This window comes from Lactuca serriola, chromosome 4 (assembly GCF_051521515.1).
Source record: "Lactuca serriola cultivar US96UC23 chromosome 4, Lser_US96UC23_V15, whole genome shotgun sequence".
Classification (NCBI taxonomy): domain Eukaryota; kingdom Viridiplantae; phylum Streptophyta; class Magnoliopsida; order Asterales; family Asteraceae; genus Lactuca; species Lactuca serriola.
Window position 1 is genome coordinate 105,626,607 of NC_136411.1, and position 17,072 is coordinate 105,643,678.

The 17,072-nt window shown below is 36.7% G+C and overlaps 2 long non-coding RNA genes across 2 annotated transcripts; both read right to left on the bottom strand.

Moving 5' to 3' along the window:
* Positions 1 to 4,341: 4,341 nt before the first annotated feature.
* Positions 4,342 to 6,512, bottom strand: LOC145100282 (uncharacterized). Its single transcript, XR_013704945.1, has 3 exons — positions 6,142 to 6,512; positions 5,417 to 5,497; positions 4,342 to 4,493 (listed from the first exon to the last, which is right to left on the bottom strand). It is a non-coding gene; the product is annotated as an uncharacterized LOC145100282 (long non-coding RNA).
* Positions 6,513 to 14,023: 7,511 nt separating this feature from the next.
* On the bottom strand, positions 14,024 to 16,208 carry LOC145100283 (uncharacterized). Its single transcript, XR_013704946.1, has 3 exons — positions 15,839 to 16,208; positions 15,125 to 15,205; positions 14,024 to 14,201 (listed from the first exon to the last, which is right to left on the bottom strand). It is a non-coding gene; the product is annotated as an uncharacterized LOC145100283 (long non-coding RNA).
* Between the last annotated feature and the right edge of the window lie 864 nt (positions 16,209 to 17,072).

Consider the following 17,072-nt stretch of genomic DNA (forward strand, 5'->3'; position numbering starts at 1 on the left):
AGAACTCATTCCTATATATATATATATATATATATATATATATATATATATATATATATATATATATGTACAATATAAATATTTCAAAGGTACCTTTACAACAAATCGTTTCACAAAACCGAATGATGAACCAATCTTCAAAGTTTTCTCATTTGAATGGATTAATCACTTTGATGATTTGATAGTGGCGTATAACATTTTTGGAATGGTTTAATTGAATTTGAGAATTGTAGAACACAGATTCAAAGAAAGAGTGTATGAGGTCCTTCGACAACCCTTGATTTCGATGTGATGGATGGATACTAGGTCAATGTATTTGGTCGATATTATTCAATACTATGTTAAGATCTGTGTAGTACACGGGTAATAAATTTAAATAACATGCATAATAAATATATATGTAGAACTAATTAAGTTACATATTCTATATATATATATATATATATATATATATATATATATATATATATATATATATATATATATTATTGTTATTAATAACGACTTGAATACCAACTTGTTTTTAAGTCCAATAACCAAAAATTACTTGAAAATTAAATTTATTTTACTTTTTAAATTGAACATATGTTGATGTAATAAAAAAATAGAAAACACTACTCAAACACCATAGCATAATAAAATGACCAAAATGACCTTCTACCAGGAAATGACAACATAACCCAAAATAAAAGTATTTCCAACTACATATACAATATAATATAAACACTGATATTGAAAGTCATTAATACTTAATAAACTATTAATATCCATCAACCATGTACATATTTAATAAAACTACAAAACCTACCGTACTCCTCTTCATGTCCTACCACAAATTCCCCTTGAACAAAATGACGTGCCTCTTCACATTGGAATGTGATATTATTCGTTGTAAGTATATGAACAACATCAAAAGTTTTCAACAAATCTCTAGCACTATCAACGACACTTGTGTACTCCCCATGATCCGGAACTGTCCAGCCAAAATACGCATCAAGTAGTTGTAAACCTACACATTAAAAAAACTATCAATTAATCGAATGTAGGCGTTTCAACACAACAAAATATATTATACAACACAACGCTAAATATTAACCCCAAACTATAAACATGTATTAATTAACTTTATACAAAGTTAAATGTACATATATATCATACATACCTTGATCACACTGAGGAGGCCCTCTTGAAATGTAGATCATTCTAAGAAAATAAATTACCTCAAAATAATCCCCATCTGCTGCCTCTCTCAAGTCTCAACAAATCCATTCCGACATCAAAATTGCCATTACGTAAGCACTCCTCCTGTTAACAAAATAACAACATCATTAACATCAGTGACACTAAAAATTAATAAATGAAATCAAATTACATAAAACTACTGAAATTACACATACCGCTCCTTGTCTAAACATGGCTTCAATGCTATTATGCATTGCACATGTGCGTATAAATAAATCAACATTAAGATGTTTGGGACCCATCCCTTCAATCATGTGCAGGGATGCTGTTTTGAGCACTTAAGGATCACCTCCCGTTGCATACATCTTTTTTGAACTTAAAAAAATTGAAATACGCAATAAATAACTAATAAATCCAGTTATATTTCATCAAATATACATTCATTAGTTGATGTTTATTGAGAATTACCAAAGTCTTGTAGAGATGATGTCTTTTGCAGATTCTGACCCTAACATTATAATAATCCGACTCAAAATCTATATTAGAAGATCATCCAACGAACTACAACTTCTTGTATTCGACATTCTACTTACAAAATACACAAAGCATTAGTTGATTTCAATTTTTAAAGAAAATTAGGCGTAATTGTGAAAAACGGTGTAACAAGGTAAGGAAAAAAAACTTTATGATGCTTTGGTCGTGGACTAAGTACCGGAGTCAATATTATCGTGGAAAATCGATTTTCCGAGTGATTACCTATCGACGATTTGGGGATTTATATGTTCATCTGCAGTTTTACCATCAGGAAGATTTTAGACATCCTGAATGGTTAAAGCATTGAAACGACGACATGACATCAGAACCATCATGGTGCCTAAACAATGTACAGTGCAAAAAGTCCAAAGTGCCCTTGAAATCATTCCAAATATGTGATTACTAAGGGCAGTTGTGTCAAAACAAATTATTCAAGCATTATAACCTTTTATGGGTCAAACTGGAACTTTGAAAATTTAAATGAAAAAGATTAAATTAAATAAAAAGATTGAAGGAAGTAGGATTCAAACCTGCGAGTTCGGGAAAGAAGAAAGACGTGTCATCCGGTTGAACTAAACTACCTTTTGTTTCTCACAATTCAATAACTTTAATATTATCTTCCTTAATGTGGATTTGAATTAATACATGGTATTTGAAGTAATTATATATGTACTATATAAATATAGAAAATGTATCTTTACTACAAATCGTTTCACATATTATACTCAACTAATTAGACCAACTCCAATGGCAAAACATTAAAATTGTGATGTTTACACATTAAAATGGTGTTTTCAATCTAATCAGACACTAAAATGGTGAATTTAATTTTACAAAATTAACATAGATCTCAAAATTTGATAATTAAAACACAACCATTTAATTTTAAAGTAACATACACTAAATTAGCATATATGTAAAAATTTGATAATTATAACACAACCATTTGATTTTACTAACATAATATAAACACTAATATGTGTGTGTGTGTGTGTATATATATATATATAAACAAAAGCTTACTATTCCGAACTTGGTCAAGTTTTAATATATATATATATATATATATATATATATATATATATATATATATATATATATATATATTAAAACTTGACTAAGTTAGGAATAGTAAGCTTTTGTTGACTTTCATTTTGCCACACAACTTTCCAAACTTTTACTCTTTTAGTCCCTTATTAACAAAACAACATATTTACTAATCAAGTAACTACTTACCAAGTAAATTACTATATATTCATATATTAAACCAAAAGAGTGTACATATCATTAATTGTCATAATATGAAAGTACATATCAACAAACTACTCATAAATGATCCCAAAATCCCTAGCAAACCTAATGAAACAAGCATCCCACAAAATAATTTCACACCTAAACACCCGTTAGTATCCATTCACAAAAGCATCTGACACACTACTCACAGACCTATGCATTACATAAGTTCTATGTAATCCATGGAAGTGTACATGTTTTCTTCCATCCCTATTTAAGTGGAGATGAACCTTGGAACAAGTTGCTCTAAGATTCCAAGTACCTTTTGTTCTGCAGTAAGCATTGTTCAACATGTCCAAAGCTTCCTGCTTCCTTTGTCTGCCTTCTTCCATCAGCATCATTCCCAGGAAAAATGTTGAATCCAAATGTCCCAATGCAGATGCTTATTCAAGCATCGTTTTCCCTTCATGATCATCTTCAAAGAAAAATAACTTCATTTGAAAAAAACATTAAACACATAATTTCTAGTTAAAGTAATGCAAAACAAGAAACAAATTAATACTATGCATATAACTACGTACCAATCTGTCTCTAAACAGAATATTTGGGTTTCTCGTCTCCTTGCATTTGTTGACAATTGCATGTTTCTGGTCAGACCAACGACGAAATCATAATCCATGTACCTCCATCTGTTTGTATATTTCTTCCGTTTTTCCTGCCTCGTTCAAGATTTTGCAACTACAAAAGAAACACAATATTGGCCCCTAACTGTAAGCACAAATAAAATATACACGTTTAATAGAAGGATCGAAGACAAAAATTACACACTCTTCATCTTGAAAGCTTCGACTATTGAAAAATTTCCCACCTCGACTATTATCTTCTTAATCACTTCCAATGGCATGTCAGTTAGCGATTTGCTTTACTTTCTTGGTTGCATCTTCGAAGAAGTACTGGCTTCCATAATATTATTCCTCGACTAAGATAACGATTCTCTAAAAACGATTTTAGGGTTTTTTGACTATCGGAATTTTGAAATTGGGGTTGATTGCAAGTGACTGAAATAGGACTGAAGAATTAAAACGACGTCATTCGTCGGAAAAATTATGGCGCCTACAAGATGTTGACTATAAAATGACCAAATTGACCTCGTACATACAATGAATCATATTTGATTAGTAAGGGTAGTTTTGTCAAAAAATCAAAATTAAAAAGATAAACAATCTATTTTAAAACACAACTGGCATAATTAATATATGCCTTTTTAATTGTCACACCCCCGACCGAGGCGGCGGAACATGCCGGGCTGTGCGACTAAGTTCATGGATCATAGATAAATTGAATATACAGCACAAGTACAACAATAAACAAAACAACATTTCATTACATATTTATGTTTTCATACAAAGTTCTTACAGATAGTAATAAGATAATAATACGAGTTTGCCTTAACAGTTAGGCATAACAGTTCAAAAGTAGAAAATTAAAGTACTTGCGAGCCATGTTTTCCATCATCTGAGTGTGCCCGTAATTTCACTGATTTCCTGAGAATACATGTATTTTAAAAGTCAACGCGAGGTTGGTGAGAGTCACAGGTTTTCTGCTAGCCGCAGTAATAATACTTTCAAAAGTCCAAAAGTATATTTTTCTTGTATAACAATAGTTGAAACAATGCTTGTCATGAGTCTTTAAAAGCCAATAAGTAATTTTATAAATAAATCTATGCTTTTAAAGAAAACGTGTTTGATATAACTTCATGAAAGTTTAAATATATTCATTGTATAAGTAACCACTATACTTAAAAAAAACAGTTTTGAAGGCAACCAAACCTATGGTTGTAGTGAAAAAGTGAGAGAGATTCGTGTTAATGTTTTTAGTGAGTTCTATAATCAAGCTATAGACGAAAGGTACCCCTCCCTACGACGCTTCATTGGACATCGTAGTAACGATCGTAGACACATATCACCTGCTTCGATTGATCAGTCGATGGTTGTAGCTAGCAACCGCAGGTGGGGTTGTCAACCCTATATAGATCTATATATATGTAACTCGCTCCGAAGATTAACGATTATAGCAGTGTGGGGCAGGCTAAGTGATTAAACTCAGCTAATGAATAGTAGCGTCTCACTCAAAAACCATTAACGCAAAGTTTGTGAATAACTCTCAGCCCTAACTTAATTATAGATAAGTACCGGGCATAATGAAACTCGTAGTATAGTATTTGTAAAGTCGAGTATGGTTGACGTATTTATAAAAGTATAAGTTACTCGCTTTTATAGAGATATGTATTTTAACATAACGATCCTGTATAAGTGTGTAAAGTCTTATGCATGATGGAAGTATTTATAACTTAAATTTGTAGCATGCATATCATATAAGACTTATATATTTGTATCATAAATAATATATAGCACATGTATTCTCCCCCAAAACAAATAAATACAAAAAGAGGGGCCGTAACTCTCACCTTATCGAGTGGTAAACGAGTAGTTCTGAAGACCAGAATGTATTGCCGTGAGGTCGTGATATCCGGGATTAGTTCGATTTCCTAGAAATTCGATATATATTAATATTTGGACGTGATTAAGTATTATAACAATTTCTTGAATAATTCTCTAAGTCTTGCCAATTTAAAATTTATATTTATTTTAATTAAATTTTAAAATTTAATTTATTATAATTCCGCAAGTATTTAAATAACCAAAATTAATTTATTTGAAATCAACTTTAAAATTTCTAAAATATACGTATAAACATTTATCATTTAATTTTTGTATTTAAAGTTTGATTTGTTTTGAAATGATTTTTCCATCTTAAAGTAAGTTTTAAACATTTTTAATTAAACTTTTATTATTTAAAACTTATTTTGGAATAATTTCAATTAGTGAGGGACTAAAGCTGGATAATTTCAAAGTTTAGGGACTATATCTATTTGTTTTGAAATGATGTTTAAACAATTACCATTCTTGTACCTCCAGTTCTTCTTCTTCTTGTCGCAATACTTAAATGAAGAAAGAAAGAAACAAAAGTTTGTAGCAATTCTTTATTATTATTATTATTATTATTATTATTATTATTATTATTATTATTATTATTATTTTGATACTCGATGCAAGAGAATATATATATATATATATATATATATATATATATATATATATATATATAATACAGGCGGTGAAGATAGCTTACTGGGTGGAGGAGATGGTGGCTGGCGGTGGCTTGAGGTGACAACAGCAGCGTCACAGTGGTGGTGGGTGATGGCCGGCAGCCTTCTGCTGTCGTTTCCTAGCTTGGTTTGGCAGCTGGTCGACGGAAGGGAGAGAGGGCAACTGCTGGGGGTGATCAAGGGGGTGTTTGGTGGTGATCTTGATCAAGGAAGGTGGCTAGTAGTGGTGGAATAAGGTGGTTTGTGTGGTGGTAATGTTGTACCCATGAGAAGAAGAAGAGATGGAGAGGAGAGAAATCTGCAATTGTTTGTGTGGAAGGAAGGAAGCTCATGCATTCTTTTTATAGTCAAATGAGCTCACTCACAAGCCTTGTTAGGCCATGCTTCCACCCATGCATGTACTTCTTTGGCAAAGCTTGCACTCAAGAAGAAGGGAGAGAGGGAGAAGGAAACCCACGTGGGTTTATACCAGGTGGAAGATGATCAGATTTTTTTGAGTCCTTCACACCATGGGGGCCCCACATGGAGTTATACCTCCATTTCATGTCCAAAACATGCGAAAACCGGGTGCCTCGGGATTCGTGCATCGAATATTTTTTTCGAAAGGACTTTTAGATAGAGTATAATTCAAGGATTCCAGAACATCAAACGGATTAATTTTTGGAGTTACGGATCTCCGGGAAATTGCGTTTGAAGTTTGCGTCTTAACGGTTGGCGGTGTCCGTTTTCGCGACTTTCATAAATATTTTCGTAAAAATTATTTCGAGTGTGAAATTAAATAATATACTATATCCTGAGTCCAAAAATGCTCTCAAAAATCCCGTCGGCAAAGCGTAAGTGCCTCAACGGAACGTTTTTGTTTACGCGATTAAAGAATAAAAGTGTTTTACTGTCCGTTTTTCTTAAAGCGGTTGTATCTTTTGCAAACAAACTCTGTTTTGGACGTTCTTTATATTTTTGGAAATGGGGGAACATGTACTATCATATTTTTGTGTTTATTTTGCTCAAAAATGATTAATGTTAAATTTCAGTTTTCAGACGCATTAGTCAGCGCTGCAGTTGAGCGGTTTGATTTGGTTACCAGTTTACACGTTTGGGCATAAAAATATCATCAAATATTATATAATAATTGAAATTAACTCATTTATATTTCATTAGATGCAGTTAAAGCTGAATAAATTAATTACAAATAGATTTGCCGTAATTTAGTCGTTTGAAATCTAGGCCCTAAATTTCGGGATGTCACATTACCTCCCCGTTAAGAGAATTTCGTCCCGAAATTATTACATTCTTGGCTACTTTACACTAGTAGTTAGTTCTTTCACTGGTGGAGGGGGCATCATTAAATAAGTGTGGGTACTTTTGTTTCATTTGGTCCTCGCGTTCCCAAGTAAACTCTGGCCCTCTACGAGAGTTCCATCGGACTTTTACTATAGGTATGCGGTTTTGTTTAAGTCTTTTAATCTCCCGATCCATAATCTCCACCGGTTCCTCTATGAAGTGAAGCTTTGTGTTGACCCGAATTTCATCGAGTGGTACAACCAAGTTTTCATCGGCTAGGCACTTTTTGAGATTACACACGTGGAAGGTATCGTGAACCTTGTTGAGCTCTTGAGGTAGCTTGAGCTTATAAGCTACCGGACCAACTCTTGCTAGGATCTCAAAGGGTCCAATGTAGCGTGGGTTTAGCTTTCCTCTTTTTCCGAATCTAATGACACCCTTCCATGGGGCAACTTTTAGTAGGACTCGGTCTCCTACTTTGAATTCCAATGGTTTGCGTCTGTTGTCAGCATAACTCTTCTGCCGACTACGTGCGGCTTTTAGCCGTTCTTTTATCTGAACAATCTTTTATGTTGTCTCCTGAATGATTTCAGGTCCAGTGAATAGTGTATCTCTAATATGTTTTCCTGCTAGTTGGGTATCTCCAACCTCTGCCCAACATAATGGTGAACGACATTTGCGCCCATACAAGGCCTCGAATGGAGCGGCCTTTATACTACTGTGATAGCTGTTGTTGTAAGAGAACTCAACTAATGGCAAGTGAGTATCCCATGCGTTACCAAAGTCTATCACACAAGCACGGAGCATATCTTCCAGAGTTTGTATTGTCCTTTCGCTCTGGCCATCCGTTTGGGGATGATATGCTGTACTCATGTCGAGTTTTGTGCCTAGGGATCTTTGCAGTGATTGCCAAAATCTGGAAGTGAATCTACTATCTCGGTCCGAGATGATAGATATTGGCACACCGTGTAGTTTGACTATCTCCTTGAGATAAGTTCTGGTGAGTCTTTCCATCTTATCAGTTTCCTTGATGGCTAAGAAGTGAGCAGACTTGGTCAAACGGTCAACCACTACCCATATGGTATCGTAACCGCTTGATGTCTTGGGCAACTTTGTTATAAAGTCCATTGTTATTTGTTCCCACTTCCATTCTGGAATTGATGGTTGTTGTAGCAGGCCAGATGGCTTCTGGTACTCCGCCTTGACCTTGGAGCAGGTCAAACACTTACCAACATAAGTGGCAATTTCTGCCTTCATATTGGGCCACCAATAATGCTTCTTGAGATCGAGATACATCTTGTCTGATCCGGGATGTATTGAGTATCTTGACTTGTGAGCTTCATTTAAAACCAAATCTCTGACTTCTCCAAATCTTAGAGTCCAAATTCGGTTCATGAAGTATCGCGTTCCATCATCTCTGAGATCGAACTGTTTGTCCATGCCTCGTAGGTTTTCTTCCATGATGTTTTCAGGTTTAAGTGCTTCTAGCTGAGCATCACGAATTTGAATAGTAAGGTTCGAGTGGATGGTTAGGGTTAGAGCCTTTACACGAAGAGGTTTTGCTCGTTCCTTCCTGCTTAAGGCATCTGCCACAACGTTTGCTTTACCGGGATGATAACGAATTTCGCATTCATAATCATTTAGTAATTCGACCCATCTCCGTTGTCTCATATTGAGCTCTTTTTGATCAAAAATGTGTTGGAGGCTCTTGTGGTCTGTGAATACAATGCACTTTGTCCCGTATAGATAGTGTCTCCAAATCTTCAGAGCAAATATTACGGCTCCCAACTCTAAGTCATGGGTAGTGTAGTTTGTCTCATTTGGCTTCAGTTGTCGGGATGCATATGCAATAACCTTATTCCTCTGCATTAGTACACACCCTAACCCTTGACGTGAGGCATCACAGTATACTACAAAGTCTTCTGTTCCTTCAGGAAGAGACAAAATCGGTGCACTGCATAACAATTGCTTCAATTTTTGGAAGGCAGACTCTTGACTGTCTCCCCAGTCGAACTTTTTGTCTTTCTGGGTTAGTGCGGTGAGGGGCTTGGCTATTTTGGAGAAGTTCTCGATAAATCTCCGATAATAGCCTGCAAGCCCTAAGAACTGGCGTACTTCGGTTGGTGTTGTTGGTGCTTTCCAATTCTTGACAGCTTCAATCTTTGCGGGATCGACATGAATCCCTTTACTGCTGACCACATGACCGAGGAAATGAACTTCGTTAATCCAGAACTCACACTTAGAAAACTTTGCATAAAGTTTTTCTTTTCTTAGCAGTTCTAGAATTAAACGCAAGTGCTGGCCATGTTCTTCCTTGGTTTGTGAGTATATTAATATGTCATCGATGAAGACAATCACGAATTTGTCCAAGTAGGGTTTACACACCCGATTCATAAGGTCCATGAATACAGCAGGTGCATTGGTCAGTCCAAATGGCATCACTAGAAACTCATAGTGACCGTATCTAGTTCGGAATGCCGTCTTTGGGATATCTGCTTCTTGAACTCTAAGTTGATGATAGCCGGATCGTAGGTCGATCTTTGAGTAGTAACAGGATCCTTGTAGTTGGTCGAACAGGTCATCGATCCTCGGGAGTGGATACCGGTTTTTGATAGTGAGCTTGTTCAACTCTCGATAGTCGATGCACATCCTAAACGAACCATCCTTCTTTTTGACAAACAATACCGGGGCTCCCCATGGAGAGAAGCTTGGCCGAATAAAGCCTTTGTCGAGAAGTTCTTGAAGTTGACTGGATAGTTCTTGCATTTCCGATGGGGCTAGGTGATAAGGAGACCGTGCCATTGGTGCTGCACCCGGGATAAGGTCGATTCGAAATTCAACCTGTCTGATAGGAGGTACTCCAGGTAGGTCTTCTGGAAATACATCTGGGTAGTCACACACTTGTGGTATGTCTTTGATTTCCTTACCCTTGCCTTGCGTATCCACCACGTGGGCCAAGAAAGCGTAGCATCTCTTCTGCAAATACTTCCTTGCCTTCATGCAAGTAATGACTCGTAGGTTTTTCCCTGCCTTGTCTCCATAAATCACAAGGACTTCATCGTTTGGTAAGGGTAATCGTACAGCTTTTTCGTAACATAGAATCTCCGCTCGATGGGCTGATAACCAATCCATTCCGATGATTACATCGAAACTTCCAATGGTTATGGGCATTAAGTCGACAGGGAACACGTGATTATTCAGGGTGAGAAGGCAGTTGGTGAGTATTTCTAAGGTGCTTTCTATTTGACCATTGGCTACTTCTACCATGTAAGCATTATTGAGTTTGCATGATTTATGATTAATCATTTTTCTAAATTTGTGGGAAATAAAACTCTTATCAGCACCAGTGTCAAATAATACAGAGGCATAAATATTGTTGATAGGAAACGTACCAGTAACCACAGTTGGTTCCTGGCGTGCGTCTCCCGCACCTATCACAAACGCCCTTCCTTGACCACCCTGTCTCTTCAGCTTAGGACAATCTTTCCTAAAATGTCCCGGTTGGTTGCACTCGAAGCAGGTTCGACTTTCTCTTGCAGTAGTAGTCGAGGCTGTGTTTCTTGGGTTCTTTTTGCAAAATTTGACAGTATGACCGCTTAATTTGTAGTTGCTACATATCCTGCAGTCTCCAACATGATGATAATTGCACTTAAGGCAGCGAGGTAGAGTTCCAGCGTAGGGTTTTACTAGAGGTGGAGTGGTTGTGACTGCAGCATACACCGTTACAGGCTCTAGGTTTCGCTTACGGTGTTTGAAGTTCCCTTTTGGCTTTCCCTGGAACTTTCTCTTAGAATTCCCAGTTTGGTTCTTTTCTTTTACGGGGGCCATGGTGCCTTGTCGGATACATTGTTCAGTCAACTCATAGGCCAGTTGCTTGGCAGTATCAAAAGTTTAGGGTCTGGATGCAGTAACCAGACCTTGGACTGGCGATGCTAATCCCCAAATGTATCTCTCAGTCTTCTTGTCTTCTGAAGGTACCATTCCGGGACAAAGAGTTGCAAGGTCTTCGAATCGGGAGGTATAAGCAGCTACCTCTGATCCTTGCATGGTTAGGTTCCAGAGTTCTTGTTCTAATGCCTGAATCTCCTGCCGTGGGCAATACACTTTAGTCATCATTAGTTTCAGCTGTTCCCATCCCATGGCATAGGCTTCTGCAATTCCCACGGTCTTGGCATGGTTGTTCCACCAAGTTAAGGCAGCATCCATCAGTGTGCAGGTAGCGTACTTAACCCTGCAGTCATCCGGGCAAGAGCTGATGTGGAAGACAGCTTCAATCTTTTCTATCCATCGGGATAGGCCAACAGCTCCTTCAGTTCCGTAGAAGGATCGGGGTTTACAACCCATGAATTCTTTGTATGAGCAGTGTTTGGGATTTCTTTGGGCAACTACAGGAGTACCACTTCCGCTATTTCCAGTATTCCCGTTTCGAGCTGCCTCATAAGTCGCCAAGGCCGTAGCAATCCCTTGTGCAAGCATGTTCTGCATCATGGTGGGATCCATCTGGAAATTTTGGTGGTTATTTGTAGCACTTGGGGCTTCTTCAGGGTCTAGAGTTTCTTCTGTTGTTTGAGTTATCTCTGGAGCACTTCTCCTGTTAGTTCGGGGAGTCGGTGGTGGACGAACTCATGGTTCTTTTCGTCGAGGCATTATCCTAATACGTTAGATAAGTAAGTTAATTTTTTTTTTAAACCATATAGTTATAATGTGTGTGTATTTTGTATTTGTTCAACTTGTTTTTCTTGCGAAACCAGAAAATGAAAGCTTTTCCTGATATATAGAGTTTTGCAAGCAATACATAATAAATACAAACATTTAACAAAACACTGAAACATTGTCATCAGAACTGCTTGTTTTGGTTACAAAGTTTTAACCATATAAGGTTAGAAATAGAAAAGCTTTTCAAAAGAGCTATTACAAACCAGGCAGTGATAAACACTTGCAATACAAAAGCTATTCCTCAAAAGTCCTAACCTTATCCTAGGACACAAGTTGTCCTAGATATCTACCTCCCAAATCGAGTCATCACATAGAGGACAAAGTCCTCGAACTGGTCCAAGATGTAGCGTCGTTCCTGCGCAGAGATAACCAACTGATTTCGCTACGCAGCAAGCTCGCTCTCCATGATCTGAATCCGATAGTTCTGTGCTCTAACCTGAGCACTCAAGGCATTCACTGCATCGTGATCAGCACCCGAGAGATGATATAATATCTGGATCGCATCAGAATTCTCCTTCTCCTCTTCCTCGAGTGTCTCAACTCGATGGTCGAGGGAAGTAGAGCCTGGACCTCTCACAAACTGCTCCAAGGATCTAATCCTATCCTCGGTCTGATCAGTCTGAGTCATCAAGCGAGGTATCGGATCATCCTCAGGATTAAACCTAAGTGGTGCTCGTGAAGATTCACCAACCTCAAACCGTGGTGGTAGATCAGTAACATCCCTCCTGCTAAGGAGGTCTGTGAGCCAAGATGGCTCACTGGGTCGATTCCGTTTCCCTAATAGACCACTAGTGGGTCGGGAAACCTGAGCAGCTGGGTCCAAGTGGTAAATAGGAGATATAGTAGTTCCTGGGGTCCTCATCATACAAGGGCCCTTGCCGCGCAGAAGGTACGGCTGGTAGTAGGGCCTCGGTGGTGAGTCTGGTGGGGTAAGGGGAGTAGGTTCCTCTTCGGAGAGGTCTCCCTCATCCTCTGCAGGACCATCATCATCAGTCTCTTGGGCATCCTGAAATATGCCCTCATTCTCGAGCTCCTCCTCATCGGGATCCTCCTCAGGATCCTCTTCGGGATCCTCCTCCTCAAGACCGTCATGGGGAAAGTACGGATCCCCTGCTAAGTGTAGTGGATGTGGATGCAAAGGAACTCCAAATGGCTCATCAGGATCCTCAAGTCGAAACCAGTCATCAGGGTTATCCGGTAGTCCAGCCATCTACATAAAAGGGTTTCAAGCGGGTTAGTAAATTTGTATATATATATATATATATATATATATATATATATATATATATATATATATATATTTTCATAAGAGTTTTAAGGTTGATAAAAGGATTCTAAGGTATTAAGCTTCAGCAACGAATCTGATGGATATTCTTCAACTTCTAAAACTCTCAACCGTTGTAGCTTGTCAAACTCCTTGCTCAAGATTGGTTGTGCACCGGCCCGACCATAAATAACATAGGCGCGCGTTCCAGGTTTATTTGTGGTATGGCTTATGTACGATACTAACCTTTAATTGAGGCGTTTGACCTAAAGGGTTGAGTTGGTAGTTTTAGTTGAAGGGATGTTTAGAATTTTTATTAAGTGTTCTCATCGTGGGTTAGGGTATATATATCAACTCTTACATATTAAGGTTGGTGGGGTTTGTAGTATTATTAATCTTTGTTTTGTACTTCCCAACTACCATATCGTAAGTAGTCGGGAAGTAGTTTTATTATTGATAATACTTTTATAAGAAGCTAGTTGCTATAGTTGTATTCCTCTTTCGAGGATACAAGTTCTCTATAGCCAATTTAGCTCTGATACCAATCTGTCACACCCCCGACCGAGGCGGCGGAACATGCCGGGCTGTGCGACTAAGTTCATGGATCATAGATAAATTGAATATACAGCACAAGTACAACAATAAACAAAACAACATTTCATTACATATTTATGTTTTCATACAAAGTTCTTACAGATAGTAATAAGATAATAATACGAGTTTGCCTTAACAGTTAGGCATAACAGTTCAAAAGTAGAAAATTAAAGTACTTGCGAGCCATGTTTTCCATCATCTGAGTGTGCCCGTAATTTCACTGATTTCCTGAGAATACATGTATTTTAAAAGTCAACACGAGGTTGGTGAGAGTCACAGGTTTTCTGCTAGCCGCAGTAATAATACTTTCAAAAGTCCAAAAGTATATTTTTCTTGTATAACAATAGTTGAAACAATGCTTGTCATGAGTCTTTAAAAGCCAATAAGTAATTTTATAAATAAATCTATGCTTTTAAAGAAAACGTGTTTGATATAACTTCATGAAAGTTTAAATATATTCATTGTATAAGTAACCACTATACTTAAAAAAAACAGTTTTGAAGGCAATCAAACCTATGGTTGTAGTGAAAAAGTGAGAGAGATTCGTGTTAATGTTTTTAGTGAGTTCTATAATCAAGCTATAGACGAAAGGTACCCCTCCCTACGACGCTTCATTGGACATCGTAGTAACGATCGTAGACACATATCACCTGCTTCGATTGATCAGTCGATGGTTGTAGCTAGCAACCGCAGGTGGGGTTGTCAACCCTATATAGATCTATATATATGTAACTCGCTCCGAAGATTAACGATTATAGCAGTGTGGGGCAGGCTAAGTGATTAAACTCAGCTAATGAATAGTAGCGTCTCACTCAAAAACCATTAACGCAAAGTTTGTGAATAACTCTCAGCCCTAACTTAATTATAGATAAGTATCGGGCATAATGAAACTCGTAGTATAGTATTTGTAAAGTCGAGTATGGTTGACGTATTTATAAAAGTATAAATTACTCGCTTTTATAGAGATATGTATTTTAACATAACGATCCTGTATAAGTGTGTAAAGTCTTATGCATGATGGAAGTATTTATAACTTAAATTTGTAGCATGCATATCATATAAGACTTATATATTTGTATCATAAATAATATATAGCACATGTATTCTCCCCCAAAACAAATAAATACAAAAAGAGGGGCCGTAACTCTCACCTTATCGAGTGGTAAACGAGTAGTTCTGAAGACCAGAATGTATTGCCGTGAGGTCGTGATCTCCGGGATTAGTTCGATTTCCTAGAAATTCGATATATATTAATATTTGGACGTGATTAAGTATTATAACAATTTCTTGAATAATTCTCTAAGTCTTGCCAATTTAAAATTTATATTTATTTTAATTAAATTTTAAAATTTAATTTATTATAATTCCGCAAGTATTTAAATAACCAAAATTAATTTATTTGAAATCAACTTTAAAATTTCTAAAATATACGTATAAACATTTATCATTTAATTTTTGTATTTAAAGTTTGATTTGTTTTGAAATGATTTTTCCATCTTAAAGTAAGTTTTAAACATTTTTAATTAAACTTTTATTATTTAAAACTTATTTTGGAATAATTTCAATTAGTGAGGGACTAAAGCTGGATAATTTCAAAGTTTAGGGACTATATCTATTTGTTTTGAAATGATGTTTAAACAATTACCATTCTTGTACCTCCAGTTCTTCTTCTTCTTGTCGCAATACTTAAATGAAGAAAGAAAGAAACAAAAGTTTGTAGCAATTCTTTATTATTATTATTATTATTATTATTATTATTATTATTATTTTGATACTCGATGCAAGAGAATATATATATATATATATATATATATATATATATATATATATATATATATATAATACAGGCGGTGAAGATAGCTTACTGGGTGGAGGAGATGGTGGCTGGCGGTGGCTTGAGGTGACAACAGCAGCGTCACAGTGGTGGTGGGTGATGGCCGGCAGCCTCCTGCTGTCGTTTCCTAGCTTGGTTTGGCAGCTGGTCGACGGAAAGGAGAGAGGGCAGCTGCTGGGGGTGATCAAGGGGGTGTTTGGTGGTGATCTTGATCAAGGAAGGTGGCTAGTAGTGGTGGAATAAGGTGGTTTGTGTGGTGGTAATGTTGTACCCATGAGAAGAAGAAGAGATAGAGAGGAGAGAAATCTGCAATTGTTTGTGTGGAAGGAAGGAAGCTCATGCATTCTTTTTATAGTCAAATGAGCTCACTCACAAGCCTTGTTAGGCCATGCTTCCACCCATGCATGTACTTCTTTGGCAAAGCTTGCACTCAAGAAGAAGGGAGAGAGGGAGAAGGAAACCCACGTGGGTTTATACCAGGTGGAAGATGATCAGATTTTTTTGAGTCCTTCACACCATGGGGGCCCCACATGGAGTTATACCTCCATTTCATGTCCAAAACATGCGAAAACCGGGTGCCTCGGGATTCGTGCATCGAATATTTTTTTCGAAATGACTTTTAGATAGAGTATAATTCAAGGATTCCAGAACATCAAACGGATTAATTTTTGGAGTTACGGATCTCCGGGAAATTGCGTTTGAAGTTTGCGTCTTAACGGTTGGCGGTGTCCGTTTTCGCGACTTTCATAAATATTTTCGTAAAAATTATTTCGAGTGTGAAATTAAATAATATACTATATCCTGAGTCCAAAAATGCTCTCAAAAATCCCGTCGGCAAAGCGTAAGTGCCTCAACGGAACGTTTTTGTTTACGCGATTAAAGAATAAAAGTGTTTTACTGTCCGTTTTTCTTAAAGCGGTTGTATCTTTTGCATACAAACTCCGTTTTGGACGTTCTTTATATTTTTGGAAATGGGGGAACATGTACTATCATATTTTTGTGTTTATTTTGCTCAAAAATGATTAATGTTAAATTTCAGTTTTCAGACGCATTAGTCAGCGCTGCAGTTGAGCGGTTTGATTTGGTTACCAGTTTACACGTTTGGGCATAAAAATATCATCAAATATTATATAATAATTGAAATTAACTCATTTATATTTCATTAGATGCAGTTAAAGCTGAATAAATTAATTACAAATAGATTTGCCGTAATTTAGTCGTTTGAAATCTAGGCCCTAAATTTCGGGATGTCACATTAATCTAGC